The sequence below is a fragment of the Heterocephalus glaber genome, unplaced genomic scaffold (assembly GCF_053883595.1).
Source record: "Heterocephalus glaber isolate CG9 unplaced genomic scaffold, H.glaber_assembly_v1.0 deba00001688, whole genome shotgun sequence".
Taxonomy (NCBI): domain Eukaryota; kingdom Metazoa; phylum Chordata; class Mammalia; order Rodentia; family Bathyergidae; genus Heterocephalus; species Heterocephalus glaber.
Window position 1 is genome coordinate 10,164,192 of NW_028258413.1, and position 17,917 is coordinate 10,182,108.

Here is a 17,917-nt window from a genome sequence, read left to right on the forward strand (position 1 = left end):
AAGAGATCTCGAAGAGACCCTATAACTTGTATTTGAATTTAGCAGGATTAGAAAACACAAGGTATATATAAAACTTCAGGTCTATGTATACTTGTTCTAAATGAAGAATTGGATATTGAAATTTAAAAGTTATGTAGGAGTACAAAGGACCTAGAAAAGTAAAAAGAAAAAGAGAAAAGAAAAGTGTTGGAAGACATTTAAGTACCTAATTTTAAGACTTCTAAAGCTACAGTAATCAAGGCAGTGTTGATGTAAGGAAAGACATATAGATCATTGGAATAAAACAGAGAATCTAGAAATAGAACCACACATATATGATCCACTGAGTTTTGAAAGATTATTTAACATTAACATTTTATAGAACATAAACTCAGTCCAAGAGCAGAGGAAAAGATAGTGCTTTCAGCAAATGGGACTAGAACACCCATGTGTAAAGAATTAACCTCAACCCTTTATTTCCATACATAAAAATAACTTGAAAGGATCAATGAACCTAAATAAGAAAGCCTAAAAGTATAAAACTTTAAGAAGAAAGTATAAGGGAAAACGTTTATGAATTTAGGGTAGAAAAGAATTTCCTAGGACATAAAGAACATGATGTATAGAAGAAAAAACTGTTAAATGAGATTCCATCAAAATTTGGAACTTTAATGACATCGTTAAGAAAATGAAAAGTAGTCCTTAAACCGACCATATTTATAATACATATAGCCTATGACCAGAATATATAAAGAAGTCTTACAGCTCATTAACAGACAACCCAATTAAAAAGTAGACACAAGAAGATGATAAATAGCCAGTACAGCACAAGGAAAGGTGTGCAACACTAGAGTCAGAAAAATTCTAATCAGTACAATAACAAGATTGAATTATAAACTCATTAGGGAGATGAAGTTAAAAGTTTTAAAAGAACAAACGTCAGCTTAGGGGTGAACCAGTTAGAACTTACTAATACTGCTAATGTGAATGTACAATGAGAAAACCATTTTGGAAAACAATATAGAAATTTCTTGTATTACTGTTAAGAACCAACAGTTCTGCTCTTAAGTTTTTACTTAAGAGGAATGCAAACACATGCTCACAATAGATTTGTACATACAAGTTGACTATCCCTTATCTGAAATTCTTGGGACCAGAGTGTTTCAGATTTTCATTTGAAATCCACTTGATCTGCAAGGAGGATAGCTACTCCTGCTTTTTTGGGGGGGGGGGGGTTCCTGTCACATGGAGTATTATTTTCCACCCTTTAACTTTCAGTCTATGAATTTCTTTTTGAATTAAATGTGTTTCTTGTACGCAGCATATTGTCAGATCTTTCTTCTTACCTATCCTGCCAGTCTATTTCTTTTGATTGGTAAGTTGAGACCATTAACATTGATGGTTATAACTTACACATATTGACTTACATTGTCATGACTTTTTCTGTTTGTTGGATTCTTCCCCTTTGCATTTAATTTTTTGTCACACCTGCTGGATTCATTCTGTTGGGCTTCCTGGGGTTGTGATCCTCATTGTCTTTTCCTAGGATATTGTCCAAAATTTTTTGGAGTGCTGGTTTAGTATTCATGAATTTCCTAAGGTGCTCTTTGTCATGAAAGTATCTTGTTTCTCCATCAATTTTGAAAGATAATTTTGCAGGGCACATCAGTCTGGGTTGGAGGCTGTTTTCCTTTAGGGTTTGAAATATGTCACTCCAAGCTCTTCTTGCCTTGAGGGTTTGCATTGAGAAGTCTGCTGTGATTCTGATGGGCTTTCCTTTGTATGTGATTTGTTTGTTTTCTCTAGCTGCTTGCAGAATTTTGTTCTTCTGTTTGGTTTCTGGAATCTTAACAATTACATGTCTATGTGTAGTTTTTTGAATCAAGGCTAGTTGGAGTCCTATAGCCTCACTTATCTGTATGTCAAGTTCTTTCCCCTGCTTGGGAAGTTTTCTGCCATTAGTTCTGTGAACAGTTTTTTTAATGTCATCTGCACACTCTCCTGTTTCTTCTTTGACTCCAATCAGTCTTATGTTATTCTTCTTTGCATCATCTCTCAGCTGCTGGATTGATTTCTCATGGTCCCTTACAATTTTAAAGAAATTTTTCTTTTCCTGGTCACTAATAGCAATCTTATCTTCTATATCTGAAATTCTGTCCTCACATTGGGTCACTCTGCTGTGTAGACTTTCAATGGAGTTTTTCATCTTCTGGAAATCTGTTTGTATCTGTTTTATGGATTCCATTTGTTTCTTATGTTGGGATCCCATCATGTTCCTCAGCTCTTCTATTTTTTTTAATCTGTGTCCTCTCTAGATTTATTAATCATGTCTTGCACTATGGGCACAGTCTCTGCTGTAATCTGAGAAATTATTTCTGATTTCATTTTTTCCAGATCTTCTTTTGTTGCCAGTTCAGGGAGTCCAGGTGGTTGAGTATCAGAATGTTTCATCTCATTTCCCTTTGAGGTTGTTTTAGGTGATCTGAAAGACTGGCTTTGGGGTGGTATGGCATCCCAGAAGCCTCCTCCTGTTCACTGGGAGCAGCTCACTTCCTCTCAAGATTTCCTTTTCTAGGAGACAGTTCTTCCGAGCTTATTCTATGAGGCTAGCATTACCCTGATACCAAAACCATACAAGAATACAAAAACAAAAGTATGGACCAATATTTCTCATAAACACTGATGTGAAACTTCTCAACAAAATACTAGCAAACTGAATTCAAAAGGATAGAAATAGTAAGTGGGCTGTATCCTAGATTGGCTGGCAAAACATTCAATATATATAAACTAACAAACTTAATGCATCACATTAACAGAATGAAAGATAAAAACCATATGGTCATCTCAATAGACACAGAAAAACATTTGATACAATTCAACTTGATAACAAGAAAAACTCTCAATAAATTTTGTAAAGAAGGGAGGTAACTCAACACAATAAAAGCTACATATGACAAACCCACAGCCAACATCATATGGAATGGGGGAAAAGCTGAAAATGTTTTCTCCAAGATCTGAAACAAAAGTGTCCACTTCCATATTCAGCATACTATTGAAAATCTTACCAGAAAAATTAGCCATAAGAAACAAAAGCAGCAGAATTGGAAAGGAGGAAGTCAAATTATCTTTATTTATTGGCATAAAAAACCTAATGCAGTAACTTCATAAAAATTCTGTTAGAACTGATAAACAAATTTAGTGAAGTTGCAAAATACAAAATCAATATACAAAAATTAGTACTGTTTCTAAATACCAATAGAGAATTTTCTGAAAAAGAAATTTTAAAAATCTCATTCACAATACCTATAAAAATAAAATACCAGGGCTAGGGATTTAGCTCAGTGGTTCTGCTGCCTGCCTCGCAAGTGCAAGGTCCTGAGTTCAATCTCTGGTACCAAATAAACAAACAAATAAAATAAAATACCTAAGAGTAAATTTAACCAAGGAAGTTAAAGACGTCTACACTGAAAATGATCAAATACTGATACAAGAAATTGAAAAAGATAAATAGAAAAATGAAAAGACACTCCATGTTCATGGACCGGAATAATTAATATTGTGAAACTATTCATACTACTCAAAGTAATCTACAGATTCAATCCAATTCCCACCCAAATACTTATGGCATTCCTCATGCAACTAGAAAAAAATCCCAAAATTCATGTGGACCCTCCCTCAGAAAAAGACACTAAATAGCCAAAATAACCCTAAACAAAAAGAAAAAAGCTGGAGATATCACAATACCGGACTTAAAAACATACTGCATAATCATAGTAACCCAAAGAACATGATACCAGCATATGTACCAATGGGAGAGAATAAAAAACACACAAATTAGTCTGTGTACATATACCCAACTGGTTTTCAGCAAAGTTGTGTCCAGGATATATATTGGAAAAATTTCTTTTAAAAATGTGCTAAGGAAACTGAATATGTATATGCAAAAGAGTGAAATGAGATCCCTGCCTCTCATCAGTTACAAAGATCAACTCAAAATAGATCAAATACCTAGATGTAAGCCGTGAAACTATGAAACCACTAGAAGAAAACAAAGAGGAAACACTTTATACATCAGTATAGGCAAATATTATTTTGGATAGAACCCCTAACACAGCAAAAGGAAACCTAAACAAATGGTATTACATAAAACTAAGATTCTTCTGCACAGCAAATCAACAGAGTAAAGAGATAATCTGTAGAACAGGAGAAAATTATTCAAAAAGGAATTAATACCCAGAATACATAAGGAACTCAAGCAACTCAGACATAAAAATGAATAATCAAATCAAAAATTAGGCAAATGATCTAAATAGATCTCCAAAAAAGATATACAACTGGCCAACAATATATAAAAATCTGCTCAACATCACTAATAATAGAGTATTTACAAATCAAAACCACAATGAGATATTACCTGACACCTGTTAGAATATATCATGAAAAAGACAAAAAATAACAAATGCTGGTAAGGATATGGAGGAAGAGGAAATCATACACTGTTGGTAAGAATTTAAATTAATACAGCTAGTATGGAAAACAATACAGAAAGCTAAAAATAGAACTACTGTAAGATCCTGCAATCCCACTCCAAGGTACATAGCCAATAGTAACCAATCAACACATCAAAGAGACATCTGCACTCTCATGTTTATTGCAGCATTTATTCACAATAGCCAAGATATAGAATCAACATAGGTGTCCATCAACAGATGAATGGGTAAACATAATGTCATTTAGGTACTCGATGCAGCATTTATTATTCCACTATAAAAAAAGAGTGAAATCTTGTCACCAGTGGCAAGGTGAATGAGCCTAGGGGATATTATGTTCAGTGAGGTAAGCCAGGCAGAGAAAGACAAATACCACATGTTCTTACCCACATATGGAAGCTAAGAAGGTCAATCTCATAGAGATAGAGAGCAGAAAAGTGGTCCCAGCAGGGCAGAAGGGAAGGGAGAATAGATAGAAGTTGGCTAATGCCTATCAAAATACAGTTAGATAGGTGGAATATCTAATGTTTCTGTAGCACAGGAGGGTAACTATGGTTCACCATTTACTATTTATCTCAAAATAATAAGAGAGAATTTTGAAGGTCCCCCCAAAAAAGAAATGTTAATTATCCCAACTTGATCATTACTTACTGCATACATGTATTGAATTATCACACTGTGCCTCATAAGTATGTACAATCATTATGTGTCAACTAATTGACACAAGCTTAATTTAGGTTTATGGGAAAAGTAGTTGAAAATACCTGAAAAATGTAAGGAATACATTGATATATCTTCATTATTAGCTAGGTTTAGCTATGGAAATTGTCAAAGCATTCTATAATGACTCCAAGTAGCAGTTTATACAAAAACACACTCACACACAATCTCCATCTAAAAATTATTTGTAGACCTTTCTCCTATCTAATAGCAATGTCTCTTGGATCCAAGAATCCAATTGAAAAAAAAAAAGTGAAGAAAAAAAAAAGTGAAGAAAAAAAAGGGAAGAATTTTTAACAGGAAAAATTTATAAACCGAGTTAAATCTCTCATATCTTTTGCCTCAAATTTTGAGAATATGTAAATAAGCACATCTAAAGTTATGTGCAAAAGGAGGTGCTTTAAAAAAATTCAAGAAGGAAGAAACACTTATATTCTCAGATGACAGGTATTAAAATTAAGACCCCTTTATGCCTAGAACTTCCTACAAGTTGTATTTTTACAGGTATGTTGCATATATAACAACTTTATACATGTAGTATTATGAAATTTTGTGAAATCACTCCTCATTTCTGAGCTTGTTGTGGCCAAATAGGGAACAGGTCTTCGTCAGGGAAATCTGTCAATGACAAGAATTTCTGGTCTGCAGAGAATGTTGATTTGAAACAGGATAATAAACTTGATCATTTTTACATAAATCTTGAGGCCACAGAGCTTTGTCTGACTGAGATCTTGAATATTAAGTCAAAGGATTAATGAGCAAGAAATAGCTACAGGAATATTAAAATATCTGCTTATTTTAAAATAATATTATTTTGCAGTGCTAGGGATTGACGCCAAGGTTTGCTCACGATAGGCAAGAGTACTACCACTGAGCTGCATCCTCACCCCAGCTTCTTATTTAAAAAATAATCCTGACTTTTTAATTATTTAAATTATGGGAAGCACATTGATGAATTAGGCAATCCATTTCCCACCTCTCCCATGTATGCAACATTGAGCTAAGTGCCTGGTACACAGTGATGAATGACACAGCCCATCCCCTCACTGAGCATATTGGAGTCTAAAAGAAAGTACTTACCATTGATGGTATTTGATTCAAAGTGTTAATACATTATCAGATTATGAAGCTGACAAACGCTAACTCTTGGTGGGTATTTGTATACATTTATTTGTCTGAGTAATCAGCTTCCTCCTGTACTTGTCCAGAAAAGAACATGCTTTAACCACCAGTATGGAGATAAAAGGATTTCAACTTAGAGGAATAAAGCGACTGCATCTGCATGGCCCTCCTGGAAGCTCCTTCTCTACTGTGACCTCAACTCCAACTCTGCAAAGCTCTTCCACCAGCATCTTGCTTCTTGCTCCTCTTTCTATGTGAGATTACTTACATTTCTATGCACTAACTGAGGCCTCAGAAGCTAGTTTATAGGTTTCATCTTCTTCATGCATATACATGTGTCCATTGTTTTGCTCTTCAGTCTCTCACAGCATTGCATTTCCTTTATTAAGGAGAGTGAAAAGCACTATTATGCAGGCAGCAGCCTTGGGTTCCAGTAGTTCTTTCTACTACTTCTCTGACATTGTCAGTTGGTCCGTGGGCCATGGAAAAGTGACTAATGGGTTCTCTGGGCATTCAACCTGTGATATGTGTAGTTTTAGAAGACAAGGACTGTGCTCTAAGCTGGGCACTTCCCAGCACTGAGGGAGGCTGAGGCAGGAGAATCACAAATTTAAGTTCTGCCTGGACAATCTAGCAAAATCCTGTCTCAAAATTAAAAAGAAAAGAAAAGAAAAGAAAAGGCGGGTGATGTAGCTTAGTATGAGTGCCCTGGGTTCTATCCCCAGTACTAAAAGGAAAAAAAAAGACTCTCTTCTAAGTTCCTTCTTAGAATAATAGCCAGTGGAAGATTCTGTGCTCATTGGATACTATGCAAACATTCTTGCTGATATAACATTGAATTGAAAAGATTGCACACATCTGGCTGTGTATGTATCCAACTCATTAAGTGAATCCTCCTGTTAGCCAAAGAATTAAGTGAAGTAACAAGGCATGTTCTCGACACCTGTTCTCTCAGGCAGCCAAACATTTTATTTTAAATTTGGGCTTATTTTTCTCCACTGTAAATGAATAAGAATCTCAGTTAAGATTTAAATTCACATTTTTATAAAGTTAATGTGTGTTTGAATATGCAGTTACATGTTTACAAAAACAGATATGGTGGTTGAACTTTGCTAGCATTTTGTAAGTCTCATTGTAAGTTTTGGCAAAGAACCATGTAATTGTATAACACCGTGGCATGGGTCAAATACAGTACTATTCACCCAGCAAAGCCTTTTACAAAACAAACTTTCCTTTCAAAAATGAAAAAAGGAGTGCAAATATTGTATTCTGGATTACAACATTAAGCATGATGAGTGGCCCCATTTGGGCTGGGGTTTGAACCCAGCTCCACCTTTAACTGAAACTTTCAGCACCTGTTTCCTGAGGTCCCACAAACTCCAGCTTTCCAAAGGTCTGACTAGAATGGAGCTCTTGAAGTAGTCATAAAGTTGGTTTCTCCTCACCTTCAAAAAGAATACTGAGTATGTTTTCTTGGAACAAAGGGTTTTAAAACACAGTTTAGTGCTTCAAAACAGGGAACTGGTCTAGTGTGTTAGTTCCACTACATGAGAATCACAGAAATAGGCTTTCACAGGAGCCACCAAAGATCCTGGGAGGCACTTGGCTAAATTCAAAAGAAATGCTGAAGCCAGGCAGCTTGAGCCAGGATTAAAACCCTCAGAAGAGAAAAACAGAGACCCAGTTTGCAGATCTCGGCCCTAGAACTACCAAGAAGCCCTGCTTAATATGATAATCAGTAAGGCAGAATTCTAATCCTGATTTGGACTGCAGTCCATTTAAACTTAAAAATATTATTGTAACAGCTGCCACTTTAAAAGCTAATTTCTCTACATTCTGAGGTTTATTTTGTGGAAAGAATACTCAGTCTCATCTCTTTCCTCAACTTCCCTCAAGTGGTTAAACCGTGAGTTATATTCCATTTGGATTATTTACTGAACTTTAGTGAGGGTAAAACACAAACTGGGCTTCACCTCAATATTGAGACTTTCTGTCAGGAGCACAATTACCCCGTGGTTGCCAGGCCTGAGGAGTTTACAGAAGAGGTTAGATGTGTTCCTTTGGCACTTTCCCAAATATGCATATAGACCTGTGGGAATAGTGTCTAAAGCCATGCTCAAGACGGAGAGACGCTAGAAAAGCGTCCTTCCCTTTCCTCCCACTTCTCCTCATACTCTTCAACCCTGCAGTGACTAAACTCAAGAACCCATATAGCTCCAAGAGGTGGCTTTATCAAAGGTCACTTCTAGAAGACAGTTCTTCCTGAAAACCAACAAAAGGACATTTATATAGGGATTATTTTGCCCAACATAAGTTGGGCATTGGGATTTACTCTTCACTACCCAGAAATATTTACTAAGGTGCACATACAGAACAATGGCTAGACAATCTGGACTCACTTAACAGGCAAAGAATAGCTCCCTCTCTGCACCACTCCCGCCCTCCTTGCAGTGGGCAGTGGGTATTCTCTCCAAGTCGTCATTGCCACAATGCTACCATTCCTTGGAAGTAAAAAAATATATATATATTTAAAAGGTAGTAATTTAACCCTTGGCTTTTACTACATGTTCACTTTTAAAAATCTAGAATGACTAGATGATTCCAAGAAGGACTTAAGTTTCCCACTCTTTGCACAATAGCACTGAATAGATTTCATACATGTACTCGACAAGAACTATAATTTTAAAGTATCTTCTAAATAGGAACCCTCTGGTCAGGGAGCCTTCCCTTCCCATCTCTACCAACATAGCAAACAGATATATGTATATGCAATATTTAGAGGACACTTGAATTTCACTTCCTAAGTACCCCTACCCCCTGTGCTAGGGATCAAACTTGGGATCTTATACTTGCCAGGCAGGGGTGGTGTCACTAAGCTACATCCCCAGCCCCCTAAGTGTTTTTAAAATAATCTTTCTATGAATTCTAACAGAAAGTGGAGAAACTATAGTTTTCCAACTCTACTTTCGTCATACATTGTCAACCTCTTTAATGTCCAGAGACTAGATATTATAAAACTGGGACTCATTTGTCAAGTATATACACAACATATGCAGCCCAGCAAAGTTAAATGAAATGCATGTAATGAAAGGACAATGGGTAAACTGAGAGTTTTAGTATATGCTCACAAACACCTTTTGCAATTTCTTCTCTGCCAGTTCCCTCAGTGAACAAGTACAGACCACACATACTGTTCACAGAGGTGGTTTACAGTTTTGTTTCCTAATACGATATTTCCATCGATTTTTAAAAGCTATTTGTAAAAGTGTTTATTCCATCAATACTACTTTTAAACATATCAAGCACTTCTAAATGAACTGGATTTTTCAGAAAGAACTTGTCCACTGTATACACAACACTGATAAATAAAATTATACACACAGCAATGGCTATAATCTGAGGTACCTGCTAAATATGATCATTTTTCTTTGAACCATTTCCTCCTCACTTCCTCCTCCCTGCTTCCAAACTTGTAGACAAGGACAGGCCTATGTGATGCTTGGAGACAGTTGAACAAATTCATATCCAAAATTCATTTACAGAGGACAAACTTTCTTATGAATCCCAGTACAAATGTATAAGATGTGCTAATTTTATGCAATATTTTGTCATACACTGGCAATCTAACATCTGGGGGTTAGATGTGGCAAAGTTTGAACTACCCATAAAACATGCAGGAAAATGATATCTGAAAATGTCCAAGTACAAGCACACTAGCATCTTACCTTTGCCATCGTTCCTTGCCTCCACTGAACAAGTGCACATGGTACACTATTGCTTCCAGAGGTGGTTTAACAACTCCATTCACAAAAGACAAGGTTTCATATGAATTTCAGTAAGAAGATATTTACAACATGGTATTTTACAACTTCTACACTTAACATATGTCAGGCACTTTCCATAAGAGTAGAAGTTTCCAGTAAGGACTTCAGTTGTTAAACTTCAGTTCAGTTAAACTACGCACAGCAGTTTAAATAAATGGCACACATGTGACAATAGTCACAATTTGAAAGTGTCTTCAAAATATGAGGATTTTGGCCTAGAACCTTTCTTTTCTCCACCAACCCAGTGGGCACAAAGGCTCACATTTTGAAAAGACAATTGTTCCTAGAGAGTCTCAGAGGACTCTTTAAAGCCAGGACAAAAGGTTCAGTATCTAATAACAGTGGACTTAATTGCCTCATGGTTCATCAGGGACAGACTTACTCATACTTGGGGAATCAGGACATTCTTAGAGTTACTTTCTATAAATAAGTTTACTCTGTACTCACCAAAAACAGTCTGTGTGGCTTATTTTTCACTATTCTTTGTAAATTTTGCAGTCCTCACCCTGCCCCAAGGTAATTACAAAGAGAACTTTGGGAAATTCTATTTATTTGGCTTTTATGCCCCCAGATATTCTCCCATCCCCCATCACCATGCCCAGAATGAAGCTTCCAAAATGCAGATGTGGCCGTGCCCATCCTCTGTTGGCAGCCACTCTGCTTTCCTTCTAGGATTAGCAGGCCTCAGAGCCCCTGGAGTGGCTGGGTGGCCTCCCATTTCCCCTGAGCTACCCAACAGGGGCAAGCAGCCCTGCAGTTAGCATTCATGCCAGCCATGCCTGGGGCCCCTTTCTTCCTTGCCTCTTGCTGGTCCTCTTTGGAGAATACCCTCCATTCTGCCACCGTGTCTCAGCAGATTCCCGGTCCCTCTTCAGGATTCAGTTCAGTCTTCATTGCTCCTGCGCCTCTTCTTTCAGTACTTCAGCACCTCCCCATCCTCTCAATAACCTGGGCACGATTTTGTCATTGTGTTTCATTGTGCCATGTTATGGTTTAATTTTCTCTTTATGTCTTTGTTCCTTCGTGGGTCTACTCACCTATTTTCAGCTGCTGGGAGATAGGCTAGCAACAGCAGACACCCAGTAGTGTTTCTGAAATAAATGCATAAATGAAAGATGCTTGACCTGCCAGGACTGGTCTCTGCAAAACTTCTAAGAATCCGAAAGGCGGCAGCATCTGGCTAGCCATAGGAGCAACACGCAAGGTCACAGTTACTACAGGAGAAATAGCTGTTCCCTTTCACTTGTGCCTTGGGACAGTTTTGCAGCTGTCTTGTTGTTTTCTCTTTTCTAGCACAATTCAGGAAAATGAAGCCAAAGTGGAACATTTTGTTCTTGGTGGAGGCACCAAACCCTGAAATCGTGGACCTGACCAGCATCCATTATGACACACATCTTCTCACTTCGTCCTTCAGGGGCTAGGAACTGCTTAAGAAATGAGAGAAATTGCAGAGAAAGGGTCTAATCAGTAGATGAGTTATTTTTCTAGCTTATAGCTTCATAGACTGACTGAGTTATTGGGGAAACTGATTAAATCTCCACTGTGACCTTCTTTTTTATACTTTAGTTCTATTATTCATGTCTAATACTATTGGATGATCCCATTCTCCCATTTTACATGTTTCAAGTATTCCACATAATGCCTCACCTGTAGCTTCTAAAGAAATCTACATTGCAAGAATGTTTTAGAAAGGGAAAGGAAAGAAGGGAAAGGAAAAATTATGAGCAAAGAGAAAAAATGGAAACCAAGTCTATGTAAATAGGGAAAGGTGGAGGGGGTGAAGGGTGCACAGGTAATGGGGAAAAAAATAAAAACCAGGATACCTCATGTACAGGTGCAAACACCCAATGATAAACGTAAATGTACCGTATACCTAAAATGTACCAATAAAAGAATTTAAGGAAGAAAAAAAGAGAATGTTTTAGTTCAGTGATCCTCAGCCTTTATTTTGGAGTTGCTATAAAGCTTCATTTTCTATTCCATCTGTCCTTATTTCAGTGAGCTTTTAATTGGGTAAACCAGAAATTTGAATTTTCACTATATATAGCAGTGCTCATGCTGAATGATCACTGTTTATTGATTTGTCTGGTGAACAGCTTGAGGGCAGGAGCTCAGCATGATCAAATTAGAATTTAAGTGAAGATGTTTTACTGAAGCTTTACTTCCCCCAGAGGTGTAGCCAAGGCAAATCACTCCAGCAAGGGGCAGTGCAGAATCCAGTGTCTTGTTGGCACAGGCAAATCTATAAAACCCAATGGCAGGGATTTCCTTTCTAGCACTAACAGTGCACCCCCTATTCCTTTTTTGAGATGTAGTCCCCTTCTGAACTTCAGATTGAGATCATTTGTCTAGCAAACAAAATTTAAAGCAGTACCTATTTTCTCACTGTTACTAATAAAGACTACATATTATTTATTGCTCAGCTTCTGATTAGCATAAAATAACTAAGGCTACTTGGCTGAGTTTATACAACCCTGGCCCAAAAAAAGAAGTTTGACCTTTGGTTATCCTTGGTGGCTTTACCAAGAAAAAAACATGCTTGCCCAATATTTACACTCACTCTTTGCTTCTGATAAAACTTTTTTAAAGCAGCAAGACTTTCTGAGATTGAGAACCAATGGAATAAGTCTTAAAATTTATAAGCTGGTGTTCTACAGGGGAATTAATGTTAATACGAAATTTGCAATTGACTTGTGTGACCACGATCTTCCTCCTTTGTAATATAAATGCATTGTGTATTTATATATGAATGAGATTCGTATCTTGAAGAGGCAAATTATTGGGACAAAAGAATCTGTTTTCCCTTCCCTAGTAGCCCATTAAAAGCTGAAGCACTCTTGGGTCTCTAAGCAGGGTATCAGGAACCACAGCCACACTTTAGTGTGAAGCTGAAGTGTGTGTGTGTGTTTTCCATTGAGCACAATTTCTTTCCCTGAGAAGAGAAAAATCTTGCTCAAGTTGCAACCTTTCACATTTTTATGGCACTACTTTTGAGTGGCTGTTTTGAGGCAATTGCTTTATAAGACACACATTGGATTCTGGGAACATATAAGGCTGAATAGTTGATAGACATAAGCTGTTAGGGGCCCTACATTAGGTAATATTGTATTTCAAATCTAGTATTGGCTGGTTCTCTCTTGAACTTTATATCTGAACATAGTAGTTTTTATCACTAACTATTAACTTTTAAAGTGTAGTTAATCTTGTGTATGATTAGCTTGGGTTTCAGCTATCTGAAGTTCAGAAATGTGGTAGGATTTATGAGGATAAACTTTGTTAGTTTTAATTAGTAGTCCCAAAGTGAGGCCCCAAGCTACAGTCAGAGATCCTTTGAAAGCAGGGGTGAGTACTCCCGGAGTTGGGAGGAATGTGTGGATGTGGGATTTAAGAAACTCTTCTCAGCTGCCTTACTACTTTATAGAACAAAAGTTATGTTAAAGTTTGTGAGTAGTGAAGGGGTGTTTGAAAGCAGCTGCAAAGCTCTCAACTGACTTGGCACTGCTCTCAGCAGGGCTAAAGGTGTTCCTTTGCCGTGGTCACAGTGGAGAGCAATATCTGCTGATTGTATATGGAGCTGGGTATCTCCACCATCTTGGCTTCAGCTGTTCAGTACATGAGCAAAAGGAACTGAATGCCAAAGTGGGCTTTTTTATGGCCCTTGCATACAGAAGAACTTAACTCCTTCTCCTAGCCAGGGACAAGGGCTTCACTAAGAAATGAGGAGCTCCTTGGGACTACAGAGACAGCAGGAAGCAATGCCTGTCCAAGAAGCAGGGACACGTGCACACTGCGTGGGTGGGAAGGGTAGGACAGGACAGGGGACATGTTCAGACGTCCTGAGAAGGAAAGAGGCAAAGTGAGAGTCGTCTCTTCCTCACAGGTGACACTCAGCTTCCTTTCTATAGACTGTACACTCCCAGGCCCCATCTTCTTGCTGGGCAGGGGGGCATCATGGACTGACATTCTCTTATGGGCAGAGGCAGCAGTAGCTCCCCTGAGAAGTAATGGAGAACTGTGAGGAAGAGGAACTTGGAGAGAGCTTCCTGAGCTTCATAGTCTCCAGAGCTGGGGAGGATCACACAGTTTGCAGTGAAATGCATGATGACACAGGCTCAGCTTCAGGCTGAGCCACTGAAGGGGGAGGCATTCTTCCACGTACCTTGTGAACATAATTACAGCCCTCACAGGCACTGTTGTGAGACCAAAAGGAAATCCATGTCGGCAAGAGGGCTCCTTTGCACACTTACTGTTATTATTTTAATTGTGCATATTTATGGGGCAGGTTGTTATAACTTGATGCATGTAAACAATGTATAATGATCAGCCACATCTTTTCTACCTGTGATGTCTATTTTTATGCGGTCCATCTTCGGGCTTAATTTATATGAGAATGCTCTCTCTTCAGACTCAAATGACAGCAAAACCTCTTGCCACTCTCCTCTTTATCTCTGTGTTCCCTAACTCCCAAGTCACATTCCACTAGCCCTGAGCCTCCTCTGTGACCCACTTGCATGTAAAATATTGAGATATTCACACTTTCCATAATAAGGCTGGAAGACTGCCCAAATTCTTCAATCTGAAAATAAGTTGAATTCAGCAAAACTAAAATACATACTTTTATGGGAAAGAAAACAGAATTAATGATACGTGGTGAGCAGGAGGCAACAACTGCTAAAGAAAAAAGTGTTGGAATTATAAACTGTGACAGCTGGAAATGACTCAAATTTCCTCGAATTTAACACCTTCATTTTATAGGTGAGGGAATAAAGTCAAAAGGCTGGCTGGTTCCAAGCAGAGCTGTGGTTTCTTCTCAGTTTCCTCTGCCCCTCATAGCAGCCGGTGTGCTTTTTCATCATTAAACATCAGGACAGATGGTATTGTTTTCTTCTGCTTGTTGTGAAAATGTCCTGGAACAAAGTTCATCCCATCAAGCCCAATAGTCTCTAATTTCTGGTAAGGAAGAGCTTTAGAAGCCATCCACTGGGCCCACCTCCCATCTGGTGTTGGATGTCTCCCTACTGCTGTCTGTCAAAAGGTTGTGTAATCTGTGCTAGAACATCTCTGAGCCTGGGAAACCATGAGTCATGTCCATAATTCTGCTCTACTATGGACAGCTCATCTGGAGAAATGGTCACTACATGAGACTCAGCTCTCTCGCTCCAGCTGCTCGCTTTGCCCTGACCTTGCCTCACAGGTCCTAGAAAACATTTTCAACACATGTCAGCTTCTTCTCAGATAGTTGAAGATGACTGTCTCTTGTCTTTCTCTGCCTTCAGCCCAAGGCTCCTCCTTTCCAGAGTAAATGCACCTGTTCTTTCAACAACTTGATTTCTTGATTCCACGCAGGATGCAAAAATGGTGAAATATTCCAACACTGCTTTTTTTCCCCTTAAATTCTTTTATTGGTACATTTTAGGTATACAGTACATTTACATTTATCATTGGGTGCTTGTACCTGTTCATGATGTATCTTGGTTCTTATTTTCCCCCCATTTCCTGTTGCCCTTCACCCCTCCACCCTTCCCTATTTACATAGACTTTGTTTCCATTTTTTTTTCTTTTCTCATAATTTTTCCTTTCCCTTCTTCCCTTTCCACCACCCCTACCCCTTTGGACCTTTTCCTATTTCAAAGTATCAATTATTCATTATTAATCCTTTTAATCCTTATTTACACTTTCAGTTTCTAACACTAGAGAAACTATTCGGTATTTACACGTGTGTCCTATTTATTTCACTTAAGACTATGGCTTCAATATGCATCCATTGGGCGATGAATGACTCTAGTTTCTCGTTCTTTATGGCTGAGTAGTACTCCATTTTATAAAAAAAACACATCTTCTTTATCCAGTTTCCAGTTGATAGGCACTTGGACTGTTTCCAAGCTTTAGTTATTACAAACTGTGCTGCTATGAACATGGGTGCACATATATTGCTGTGGTATGATTCTTTTAATTCTTTTGGGAAGATACCCAGCAGGGGAATAGCTGGGTCAAATGGGACCTCCAGCCCTAGTTATTTGAGGTATCTCTACACTGATTTCCATAGTGGTCCACCAGTCTGCACTCCCACCAACAATGGAGAAGGGTTCCTTCCTCCCCACACCCCCGCCAGCATTTGTTATTGGTTGATTTCTTGACAGCAGCCACCCTTTCTGGGGTGAGGTGAAATCTCAGTGTTGTTTTCATCTGCATCTCTCGAATGACCAGTGATGTTGAACATTTTTTCACATGTTTATTTGCTGCTTTTACTTCTTTGAGAAATGTCTGTTCATTTCAGATGCCTGTTTTTGAATTGGGTCTTTGAATTTGGGAGGTCTGATTTTTTTTCAGTTCTTTATATATTCTAGATAGTAGTCCTTTGTCTGAGGTACAGATGCTAAAATTTTTTTCCCACATTGTAGGTTGTCCGTTAGCTCTGTTGATGCTTTCTCTTGCAGTGCGGAAGCTTTTTAATAAGATGAGGTCCCAGTTGTTGATTCTTTCTGTTAGTTCCCGTGCTATTGAGGTTTTGTTCATAAAGTCTTTTCCTATGCCAATATCTTCAAGAGTTCTAGCTAACTTATCTTCCAGCAAGTTTAGTGTTTCTGTCTTAATATTTAGATCTTTAATCCACTTTGATCTTAGTTTAGTGCATGATGATAGGTATGGATCTAGTTTTAATCTCTGGCAGGTTGAAATCCAGTTTTTCCAACACCATTTATTAAGTAGGCTATCTTTCCTCCAGTAAGGGTGTTTGGCTCCTTTGTCAAAGATGAGGTAGCTGAGAACCAACACTGCCATCCCTACAACAAAACCACTTTCTACATACTGCCAGGTCTGACTTCTAATTGTTTTGTTAAACAAATTTCTATCTATGTTCATACTTTTTTCTTCTATTATCTTTATCCAGTTTTAGGATTAGCACAATGTTGAGTTCCTAAAATGAGGGGAGAAGTGTTCCTTCTTTTTTCTGCTTTAATTGTTTGATATAATTTATCAGTTAAAATGTATATGAGCCTGCTGTTGTCATATAGGTAGGTTTTCAAGCTAGGAATATACTTTCTTTAATAGGTGCTATTCAAATTTTTTGTTTCCTCCAGAGTTAGTTTCATTACTTTGTCTTCCAAGGTACTTCTTAGAAGTTGTCAAATTTATTTCAAAAAAGATTTTTGCAATATGCTTCCTATATCCTTTTAAATTCTGTAAAATCTGTGGTAATGTCTCCTAGATCTTGATATTGTAATTTTAAAAATGTATAACTGATATTGTGTAACAGGAAGAAAAGGTCTAAAAGAGCAGGGGAATTGGGAGGGGTAGGGGAAGGGAAAAAAGAGAAAGGAAAAAATATGAGAAGAGGAAAAAAATGGAAACAAGGTCTTTGCAAATAGGGAAGGGTCGAGGGCGCGAAGGGAGGGCAAGGGAAGGGGAAAAAAATAAGAACCAAGAGACTCATGTAATGGTACAAGATCCCAATGATGAATATAACTGTACTGTATACTGAAAATGTACCAATAAACTTAAGGGGGGTGGGAGATGAGGTAGCTGAGTATGTCTGAAGTTGTTTCTGCATCTTCTAATCTATTCCACTGATCCTCAGGTCTGTTTTTTTGCCAATACCATGCTGTTTTTATCACAGTAGCTTTGCAGTATAGCTTCAAGTTGGGTATTGTGATACCCCCAGCCATGTCCTGTTGCCCAGAATTGCTTTAGCTATTCTAGATCTCTTCTGTTTCCAAATGAATTTTTGGATTGTTTTCTCTAATTCGGTGAAGTATATTGTTGGAATTTCAATAGGCATTGCAT

General features: G+C 37.9%; 1 protein-coding gene across 4 annotated transcripts in view; it reads left to right on the plus strand.

Moving 5' to 3' along the window:
- The window catches only part of LOC110345985 (alcohol dehydrogenase E chain), an 86,568-nt gene that overhangs the window by 23,883 nt on the left and 44,768 nt on the right, over window positions 1-17,917 (plus strand). Inside the window, exon 1 of one of the 4 annotated variants that reach the window (XM_087198753.1) lies at window positions 13,429-13,477. The exons of 1 other annotated variant lie outside the window; for it this stretch is intronic. The gene's annotated coding sequence lies outside the window, so the exon portion shown is untranslated. Of the gene's footprint in view, window positions 1-13,428; window positions 13,478-17,917 lie in introns of those variants that run through there. 2 more of the 4 variants (XM_087198751.1, XM_087198754.1) reach the window with 2 other exon arrangements.